This window comes from Peromyscus maniculatus, chromosome 3 (genome assembly GCF_049852395.1).
Source record: "Peromyscus maniculatus bairdii isolate BWxNUB_F1_BW_parent chromosome 3, HU_Pman_BW_mat_3.1, whole genome shotgun sequence".
NCBI classification, from domain to species: domain Eukaryota; kingdom Metazoa; phylum Chordata; class Mammalia; order Rodentia; family Cricetidae; genus Peromyscus; species Peromyscus maniculatus.
The window spans coordinates 143,762,927-143,772,719 of NC_134854.1; the positions used below are offsets into that span (position 1 = coordinate 143,762,927).

The following is a 9,793-nucleotide window of genomic DNA, read 5'->3' on the forward strand; positions in this document are numbered from 1 at the left end:
CACTGTAAATATGTATTACTCTCATTGTTTAATAAAGAACTGACTGGCCTATAGTTGGGCAGGAAGAGATTGGATGGGAGAGCTGGACCAGGAGGACTCTGGGAAGAAGAAGGTCAGAGTCTGGGGAGTCACGAGCGAGATGAAGATGAAGCAGGAGACGAATATGCCATGCTGAAAGAAGGTATCACCACTTGGCAGAGGGTATAAGAAATATGGGTTAATTTAAGCGGCAAGAGCTAAGTCAGTAACAAGCCTAAGCTAGTGGCTGAGCATTTTTAATAGTAATAAGTCTCTGTATGGTTATTTGGGAGTGGCTGGAAGGACAGAGCTGACTGATAGTATTTCTACCTCTGAGGCACCTACACTTTACACTCTGAGATTGGATCTCTCACCGAACCTGGAACTCACCAATTTGACCAGACCGGTTGGCCAGCCCACCCCAGAGGTCCACCTGGGACTGTGGGTGCTGATGTCACTGGCTTCTTACGTGGGCTCTGTGGATCCGAACTAAGGTCCTCATGCTTGAGCAGCAACAGCTTTCCCAAGGAAGCCAGCTCCCTAGCTCATCCACATTTCTTCCTTCCTTCCTTCTTTCCTTCCTCCCTCCCTCCCTCCCTCCCTCCCTCCCTCCCTCCCTCCCTCCCTTCCTCCCTTCCTTCCTTCTTTTCTCTTTCTTTCTTTCTTTCTTTCTTTCTTTCTTTCTTTCTTTCTTTCTTTCTTTCTTTCTTTCTTTCTTTCTTTCAAAGACAGAGTTTTATCATGTAGCTTTTACTGGCCTGGAACTCCATATGTAGACCAAACTGGTATCAAACTCAGAGATCTTCGTGCCTCTGCTTCCCAAGTGCTGGGATCCAAGGCATGTGCCACCGTCCACAGCCATACTTCTTTTGCTTGTCTTCCTTGCGCAGGGGCCATGCTAGTTTTCTCTGCATTGTTCCCATCTTAATACACGTGCTGCCAAAGCGAGTGCACCATACTTCTTTTGTGTGAGAGAAGAGTAAGCCCCCTCTGTGGAATAGGTACTCTGGTTTAAGATTCCTGTTTCTAGAAAAGCCAGAATGATACACACCCATCCGAAAGATATTAAGGGCCTAAAAAGCAGTGCTTGGGAGCAGAGTTAGGAAATATTCCTGGTGAAGGGCCAGACCGTGAATAGTTTAGGCTTTGAGAGCCATACAGTTTCTGTTACAACCACTTGACACTTGTCATCTTGCACAAGGGACCACAAAACTGTAAATAAAGGAGCGTGGCTGTGCTCCAGTAAAATACTACGTATTCACACTGAAATTTGGGATTGCTTTAATTTTCACATGCCATGAAATACTATTCTGCTTTTGACTTTTTTTTAAAAAAAAAAAAAAAAAACTTGCAGACCACACTAAAGCAGGGTTTGGCCATGGCTGGAGTTTGCTAACCAACATTATATAGAATACAGTTCCTCGGGATCAAGCAAGGCTTGAGCAATGGCACCTTTACCGTTTGTTAGCTGTTCGTATGTTTCTTTTTCATTTTCTTTCTTTTTGCCTTTTCCCCTCCACCCTTCTGCTCCACCTCTCCCCTCCCATCACCTACTCTTTTGTGGTGCTGGGGACCGAGTCCAGGGCCTTGCATATGACAAGCAAGACCATGTAGCTACATTACCAGCTCTTTTGACTTTGAGACAGGGTCTCACTAAGTTGCCTGGGCTAGCCTTCAGCTCATTCTGTACCCTACATTGGTCTTGAACTTTTGAACCTCCAACCTCGGCCTCCTGAGTAGCTTTGATTACAGACCTGTTCTGCCAGGCCCTGCTGCTTCTATATTTCAAAATCGTCTTAGATGTCTACAATGTAAGGCCACTAGTTTTCACATTACACCAACATTTCCACACCTAAATGAATGCTGCCTTCCCACTGGTGCCCTTGGGAGAGAATAGACTCAGTGCCTCTCCCCTCTCAGTATTACACAGGCTTCATTTGGATCTTTGAGACCGGTCCTTTGTTGTTCTGAGTTTTGCAGCGCTGGGATGGGACCCAGAACCTTTTACAGGTTGGTCAAGTGTGCCACTGCTGAGCTGCTTCCCCGGCTCCTGTTGGCTTTAAAACAAACCAGGTCTGGAGAGATGGCTCACAGGTTAAGAGCACTGGCTGCTCTTCCAGAGGTCCTGAGTTCAATTCCCAGCAACCACATGGTGGCTCACGACCATCTGTAATGAGATCTGGTGCCCTCTTCTGGCCTGCAGGCATACACTGTATACATAAATAAATAAATCTTAAAAAAAAAATAAATAAATACCACCACCCCTCCAAAAAAAAAAAAAACCCAAGGCCATAAACAATCATTTACTTCAAATTTAATCTTTGTAAGGCCGCATTACTGTGGACCTCTTGATGGTAAAGTACAGTTGAGGTAGCCTGGGGCAATATGGGCAGATAACGGCTCTTACTACATTAGCTGAGATGGCACTGGAGGTGGGAGAAACCACTGGGGACAATGGAGCAGCCGTCCTGGCTCTATGGGAAGGGCTGAGGAGGAAGACTTTACCCTGGGGTATGGAAGGATAGAGAGACTTGGGGCTCCCCCCACTCTCTCTCTCTACCAATGAGCTACATCCCCAACCCACAAGGGTTGGTTTTTAAGTTACGGTGTCTGAAGTTTGATCTTAGTGGGTAACTTTCCCCTGAGAAACACACACATTAATGGAAAGACAGGAGGATGGAGTTGAAGTTGAGAGCAGAGACAGAGGCTGGAATCACTTCCAGAGCCATGGATTGTTTCTGGGTGGTGGTGGTGGTGGTGTTAATGTATGCATTGAACATCTTGTACACTACTTATTTGGTTAAAATGCTCATGGTTCTTTCAGGAATTGGGATAGTGTAGACATACCTGCTTTGTGTTTGGGCTTAGGGGAGGGTTGTTGTCCCCAACAATTCAGAGAAACATGTAGGGTAGTTGTGGTTAAGCTCAGAAATTAGGAGGTAGAGGAAGAAAGATGGAGAGTGAGAGGCCAAGCTGGGCTGTACAACAAGACCCTACTTCAAAAAGTCAAACCAGATGCTGGCGGGACAGTTCATCGGTTATGATCAAGCATAGCTCTTCCAGAGGACCTAGGCTCAGTCCCCAGCACCTACTTCTGCAGCTCACAATCACTTGTAACTCTAGCTCTAAGACAGTGGTTCTCAACCTTCTTAGTGCTGCCTGACCCTTTGATACAGTTCCTCATGTTGTGGTGACCCCCACCACAAATAGAATGATTTAGTTGCTACTTCATAACTATAATTTTACTGCTGTTATGAATCATATTGTAAATATCTGATATGAAACCTTCCAAGGGGTCTTGACCCACAGGTTGAGAACCACTGTTCCAGGGACTCTGGTGCCCTCTTCTGGCTCCCTCATGTATCTGCACTCACTTGTACATACTCACACATAGTTACACACACACACATACACACACACACACATCATTTAAAAAAAAATCAATATTTTTTTTAAAGAAAAGAAACCAAACTAAATAACAACCAACCAATCAACTGTGAATGAGAACCCTAGGAAAGAAACTATTTACACAGGCTGGTCAACTGATAAAAACTTCAATGACTTAGAAGATTTGGGAATGTTGCTTATCTGGTAGCCTAATTTCAATTTTTCCTGGGCATCTTTAGCCCCAAAGAATCATTCCTTGTCCACCTCTGTGTCAGCCCTAATGTCCTGATAAACAGATAAAAACCTTTAAAATACATTAACTTAAGAAAATCTATCCTCTACTATTGGAAGCCTAAGAACACTGTCAAGTGACATGAGAAGCTTGTAGACAAGATGCCCTCATTCCCTGGGGACTGCCCACTTAATGCTTCCACCAGTGTATTTTAAATTTTATTTTTATTTCATGTATATCAGCGTTTTGCTTGCATGTATGTCTATGTGAAAGCGTCAGATTCCCTGAACTGGAGTTACAGACAACTGTGAGCTGCCCTGTGGTTGCTGGGAATTGAACCCAGGTCCTCTGGAAGAGCAGCCAGTGCTCTTAACTGATGAGCCATCTCTCCAGCCTCCTCTGATGCATTTTTAAAATGCCTTGATTTATAACTTTCTTTGTTCTGTTACTATAAACACTCCATGTGTGGCTGGAGAGATGACTTGGCAGGTAAGAGCACTGTCTGCTCTTCTGAGGACCTGAGTTCAATTCCCAACACTCACCTGGTAGCTCACAACCATCTATAAGGGGATCCAATGCCCTCTTCTGTTGCACAGATGTACATGCAGACAGAGTACTCATACATAAAATATATAAGTAAATAAATCTTTTAAAAAAAATAACTCCAAGAAACTGCCCTCGTGTTGGAACACTGTGTTTGCAGAGACCTAAAGGTGTTGCTGGGTCACAGTCACTGAAATTTGGCTCCAGAATAAGCTCTTTCTTATTCCCTTTGAGGTGAAAGCTGAGTTTTTGCCTTGATACAACCAACCGACCAAGCAAACAGAAGCATGTGTGTGGACGGCAGAGGATGATGTTGTGGGTGTCAACAGTCCAGGAGTGGGGGGAAGGTGGTTCATTGTGTTCCCTGAGAACACCTCAGAGAAAGAGTGCTCCGAAGCTGGCCTTTCTTTCTTGTGCTACCAGTGGGCCGGGGCTTCTTGCATGTTGGGTAAGCACAGTCCCAGGGACCACACTGTGGCTCTGTGTGACAGCTTTTAGTCGTGCCCAGGAGAATCATTTAGCTTCAAATATGGTAAGAACCGAGCGGCTGCTCTCGGTCTCAGCCTCTCCCTCACGCCCTTCCCTGAGTCAACTGTGCGAAGATTTGGTCCTAGGACACTGAAAGCCTGGGACTGTGCCAAGAAGACGAGCATGGCGGAATGGAGGCCAAGGACAGGACCCCCATCCCCAGATGTGGTCCCCGGGCCCCTCTCCTCGGCGGGGCAGCCAGCCCTCCTTGTGGCGCTTCTTCACCCCCCTGTTCTCCTAACTTCCAGGAGCCAGACTGGGCATCCTGGAAGCAATCTGCTCGTTCCTCTCTGGGAGCTGGACAGTTATCTCCAGGGTGGGGACTGCTAGGGGAGTTCAGGGTTTGGGGTACAGGAGAGGGACGGAAAGAGGGTCTCTTCAAGGGAAGTTCAACAAGGTGTGCATGCCGGAACACAGGCCAGCAGTTTGAGGACTCTCAGGCTGGCTGGGTTCAGGGTTAATCCTTTCCTGAAAGTTTGTTCCTATTTCTCTACAAAATACTCCTCCTGGCTGAGAGAGGGGGACCAGGTCTTGGTGGAGGCGGAAGGATCAGGAGTTCAAGGTTATCCTAGGCTACATAGTGAGGGGTCAGCCTGGTCCACACGTGGAAAAAAAAAACCCACTATGAAGTGTTATTATATAAATAAAGTGGCAGATGTTGTCTTAGTTAGGGCTCCTGTTGCTGGGATAAACACTGTGACCAAAAGCAACCTGAGGAAGAAAGAGTTTATTTAACTTTTATATCCCAAATTACAGTCTATTGAGGGAAGTCAAGGCAGGGACTGAGGCAGAGACCAATGGAGGCATACTGCTTCCTGGCCTGGTCGGCCTGCACTCTCATACAATCCAGGACCACTTGCCCAGGGATGGCATCACCCACAGTGAGCTGGGTCCCCCCACTTCAATCATTAATCAAGAAAATCCCCCAAAGACTTCCCTACAAGCCAATCCAATGGGGGGGGCATTTGCTCAGTTAAAATCCCTTCTTCTGATACGTCTAGGTTTGTGTCAAGTTGACAGAAACCAATCAGTACAGATGTCACACATTGATGACTATTTTTAAAGTGGTAGACGGTGCTTGTCTTCCTGGAAGACACCCATTTTCCACCCTCTATTACTTGTCAGGTGTCATGATACTTGGTGCATTTTATTATTTGCAGTGCTGGGAGTGGAACACAGTACCGAAAAGTGTTAAGTGAGCACTCTACAATTGAACCACACCCCAGGCGTGACAATTCCAAAAGTCACTTTTCTCGGGGACAAACTTTATGGTGTGTGTGTCTGTCTGTCTGTCTGTCTGTCTGTCTGTCTGTCTGTGTAGATTAGAGATTGTCCTACTTTGTCCTACTTTTGCTTGAGACAGGCAAAGCTAGCTGGCTCTTGAGGACCAAGGATATGCTTGTGGCCGTTCCCCATGCTGTCATTACTACCAAATGTCTACCTTTGGAACTTGCTATATAGATCAGGCTATCCCAAACTCACAGAATCTACCTGGCTCTGCCTCCCAAGTACTGGGATTAAAGGTGTGCTTCCATGTCTGGCTTGTGGCTGACAGCACGTGGGTCCTGGAGATTGAATTAGGTTCTCATGCTTGCAAAGAAAGAGTGATCTCCCCATTTTTGTCCTTTTTTCAGGGGTGATAACGTGAACAAACCTTATTACCATTTTTGTTTGCCTTTGTTTTCTGAGATAGGGTCTTCTGTAGCCCAGGCTAGCCTTGAACTTATGTAGCTGAGGATGGCCTTGGATTTCTGATCCTTCTGCCTCCACCTCCCAAGATGGGCAACACCATACTAGCTTTCAAAATCATTTGTATGCCCTGTTTTTTATAGTCAAATTTATGCATAATCACTCAACTCTTATTATGTATTTATTTTGCAAAACAAATCCCTCATTTATGTTAGTTCTACGACTGAGCTACACCTTTGACCCCTGAACTCATCTACACACACATACACACACACACACACACACACACACACACACTTAAAAAGTAATTTTTAAAAAAGAACAAACTGAACTGAAGGTATATCTCAGTTGCGTTTAGGAAGGCTTGCAATTGGGCCATAATCAGATTAACATTCCTACCATGAAAAGGAGATGAATTTCCTTGAAGGGCCCTAAGGGAACAAGGCTTCACAACACTTTGCAATGGGGCTTCCGTATTCCCCAGTGGTAGAACACTTGTCTGGCAAGCGTGAGACCGAAGGTTCAATCCCTAGCACTGCAAACATAACAATACCCCCAGCTCTTTGAAGTAAAGAACCTTCATTTCAGGGGGACTAACTGAGAAGAAGGGAATGGGGGGGACAGGAGAAGGTGTGGGGTGTGCAAATGTGATCAAAGTTCATTAAATACTTGTATGAACATGTCATGATGAAACTCATCATGTATAACTGAAATATACTGATAAAAACAAAAGGCAAAAAGAACATTTATTTTACATGGTACTAATAGCCATGTATCCCTTGTTCTTTCTTTGCTCTGTTGGTCACATCTCGCGTTGATTTTATTAAAGAGAAAGTGTGTGTGTTTGAACTGGAAATACACTCCTGAGGATAAACAAGCAACGTTTCCGTCAGGGCCTCAGAGTACGTAATAAATATAAATCTCAGATCTCCACTGTGTGGTAGTGAATGCATTTAGGAATCCAGGGAGCCCCATGACTGAGGTGCGGTCAAGCTCAGCAGCCTCCCCCTGAAGCCTCTCCCTTCAGTCAGACACCCCCATCCTGCCTGTTCCTACCAAGTCTTTCCACCAAGGGAAGGGAATCAGAGCGTATGCTCGCAATTTCGAACCTCTACCTCTTCTTCCAACCCCTTTGTGGAAGCCAGTAAGGGCGAGGACCTGCTTCCTGCTGGCACTGAGGATTCAACAGAGACACGGCAGCTGCCCGACTACTGCCCAAGGGATCGCTGATGCCTGTGACACAAAGCCACCAGTGAAGGTGTGCAAGAAGTCTGCCCACCATGGTCCTGTCACTGAGCATCCAGGATACGGAGACACGGTCCGGCCACAGGCTGCCCAGCCTGGTCTTAAGCATGCTAGCGCCTGGTAGAAATTGGACCACCAGCTGAAGGCTCATGGTTTTTGAGTGCTGATGGCATGCTGAAGCCTCAGAGAATTTCTTGCAATTCCCTTCTGTCTTTTCCTATGCTTAAAAACAAGTCAAAAACTTCACAGCTTGTATAATTGGACCATTCGGGGTTCATTTTAAATTTGGGACTAGTATAACTCCTTCATGCAATAAACTGTAAAGAGCCAAAAAAAAAATTGGACAGCATAAATTGGACTTGGTGAATTTAAAAAGGAAAAGAAAAGGAGAACATGAAGTTGGGTGGGTAGGGAAGTGGGGGTGGATCCGGGAGGAGTTGGCAGACGGAATGAATATCATCAAAATACATTGTATGAAATTCCCAAAGAATAAAAATGTCATTTTAAAAAAGAAAGAAAAGAAAAGGACTGAGGAAGCAAGTTCTAGGTCAGATCCAGGAGTGCCCAAGAGCACAGTTCCTTCTGCAGGCATCCCAAAGCCAGAGCAGTTCCTGATCAGGGGAGAATCCCCTACTTAAAAATGCACTCGGGGTTGGGGATTTAGCTCAGTGGTAGAGCGCTTGCTTAGCAAGCGCAAGGCCCTGGTTTGGTCCTCAGCTCTGGACACACACACACACACACACACACACACACACACACACACACACACACACACACACACACACACACACGGCTCTGTAGGTGACTCAGCAGGCCAGGCCCAGCTCACTGCTGATGTTAGCTGACTACTTCTCATATACCTTTCTCAAAGACCCAATTTTTATCTGTCCTGTGCTCCTTGTAACAGACTTCCCCTCCAGTCCCCTCTCACATCCCAGGTGGTCAGCATCAGTTCACTTTTATGGGGTTTGTAACCCCCTCCTGCTTCTTACTGCTGCTCTGGGACATGGGAACTCAGGTAGACCTGTCAGAACACTTCATCTCTGGGGCAGATGGCAGCTTTGGAGAAGGGAACGGTGACAGAGGTGGCTGTACACAGGAGGCCTGGTCACTGTCCTCATCCCCACGTGCCTCCAGAAGTCTCAGCCACGGCAGCGCTTCCCTTCATCCCTCCTCTTCCTGTTTTTTGAGTCCGCTTCTCAGAGGGCATGGAGTTGGAGACCTACAATGCCTTGGAGCCGCTTTCTTTCAGGCTCTGATGTACTGATCTAAAAAGTCAGCCTCAATTCATCTCACTTCCAAGAGATCTGATAGTCCAGGAATGACCGAGGACATCCTGAGATCACACCCCACCACTGCAGTTTAGCTTCTGAAGTGTCCTGGGCTGGAGTGAAGCTTTGGGGAGCTGAGTCCAGGAGACTAACACAGAGCCTGAAGCCATGGGCTTTAATACTGGATGTAACAGGGGGCATTTTTTCCTTTCTAGAGTTTGATTGGAAGGGTTTTCTGATTCTGTCTTATCACGAGCGGGTGGCGAGCAGTCAAGGGGGAGTCGAGGGACCGAGCTGAGAGAGTGGATGAGAGGAATCCCGCCCCAACTAAGAGGTCTTGGTAGCAGGGTGATGGCAGGAGGCCAGATCCCGAGAAAGGCAGGCAGGACAGGGTTTGAGTTGCCTTTTAGGGAAGCAGCTGCACCAGCAATTCCGGGCTCGGAATTCACTTTGCCAGTTCAGTTCAAGCCTTGGCTCCTTCTTTCTGGTGTGTCCCGAAGAGCACGTGTTTGGAGTCCAAACCTGAGTGTCTCCAGTCCCTCTTCTCTGCCTGCTACACACAGGTCTCCTGCTGGGGTAGGTCCCCAAGACCTCAAAGGAGGGAGCCTCAGGGTTGTATATGAGGGGTAATTATTAGTAACCAAGAAGACAATTCTGCTATGCAAGGAGTAAGAACGGGCTTATCTGGCCCTCCCCAGCCCCCCAAAGTAAAAATCTTTACCGGACATGGGGCGGGGAGGCTCACATCTGTAATCCCAGCACTCCTACAGAATTTCTTTTCTTACCAAGTGAGTAGTGGGAGGCAGAGGCGGGTGGATCTCTGTGAGGCCAGCCTGGTTTACAAAGTGAGTTCCAGAACAGCCAGGGTTATGCAGAGAAA

At 46.6% G+C, this 9,793-nt stretch overlaps 1 pseudogene; it reads right to left on the reverse strand.

Annotated features, from left to right (window-relative positions):
- Positions 1-872: 872 nt before the first annotated feature.
- LOC121828404 (U6 spliceosomal RNA) lies at positions 873-972 on the reverse strand (annotated as a pseudogene).
- Between the last annotated feature and the right edge of the window lie 8,821 nt (positions 973-9,793).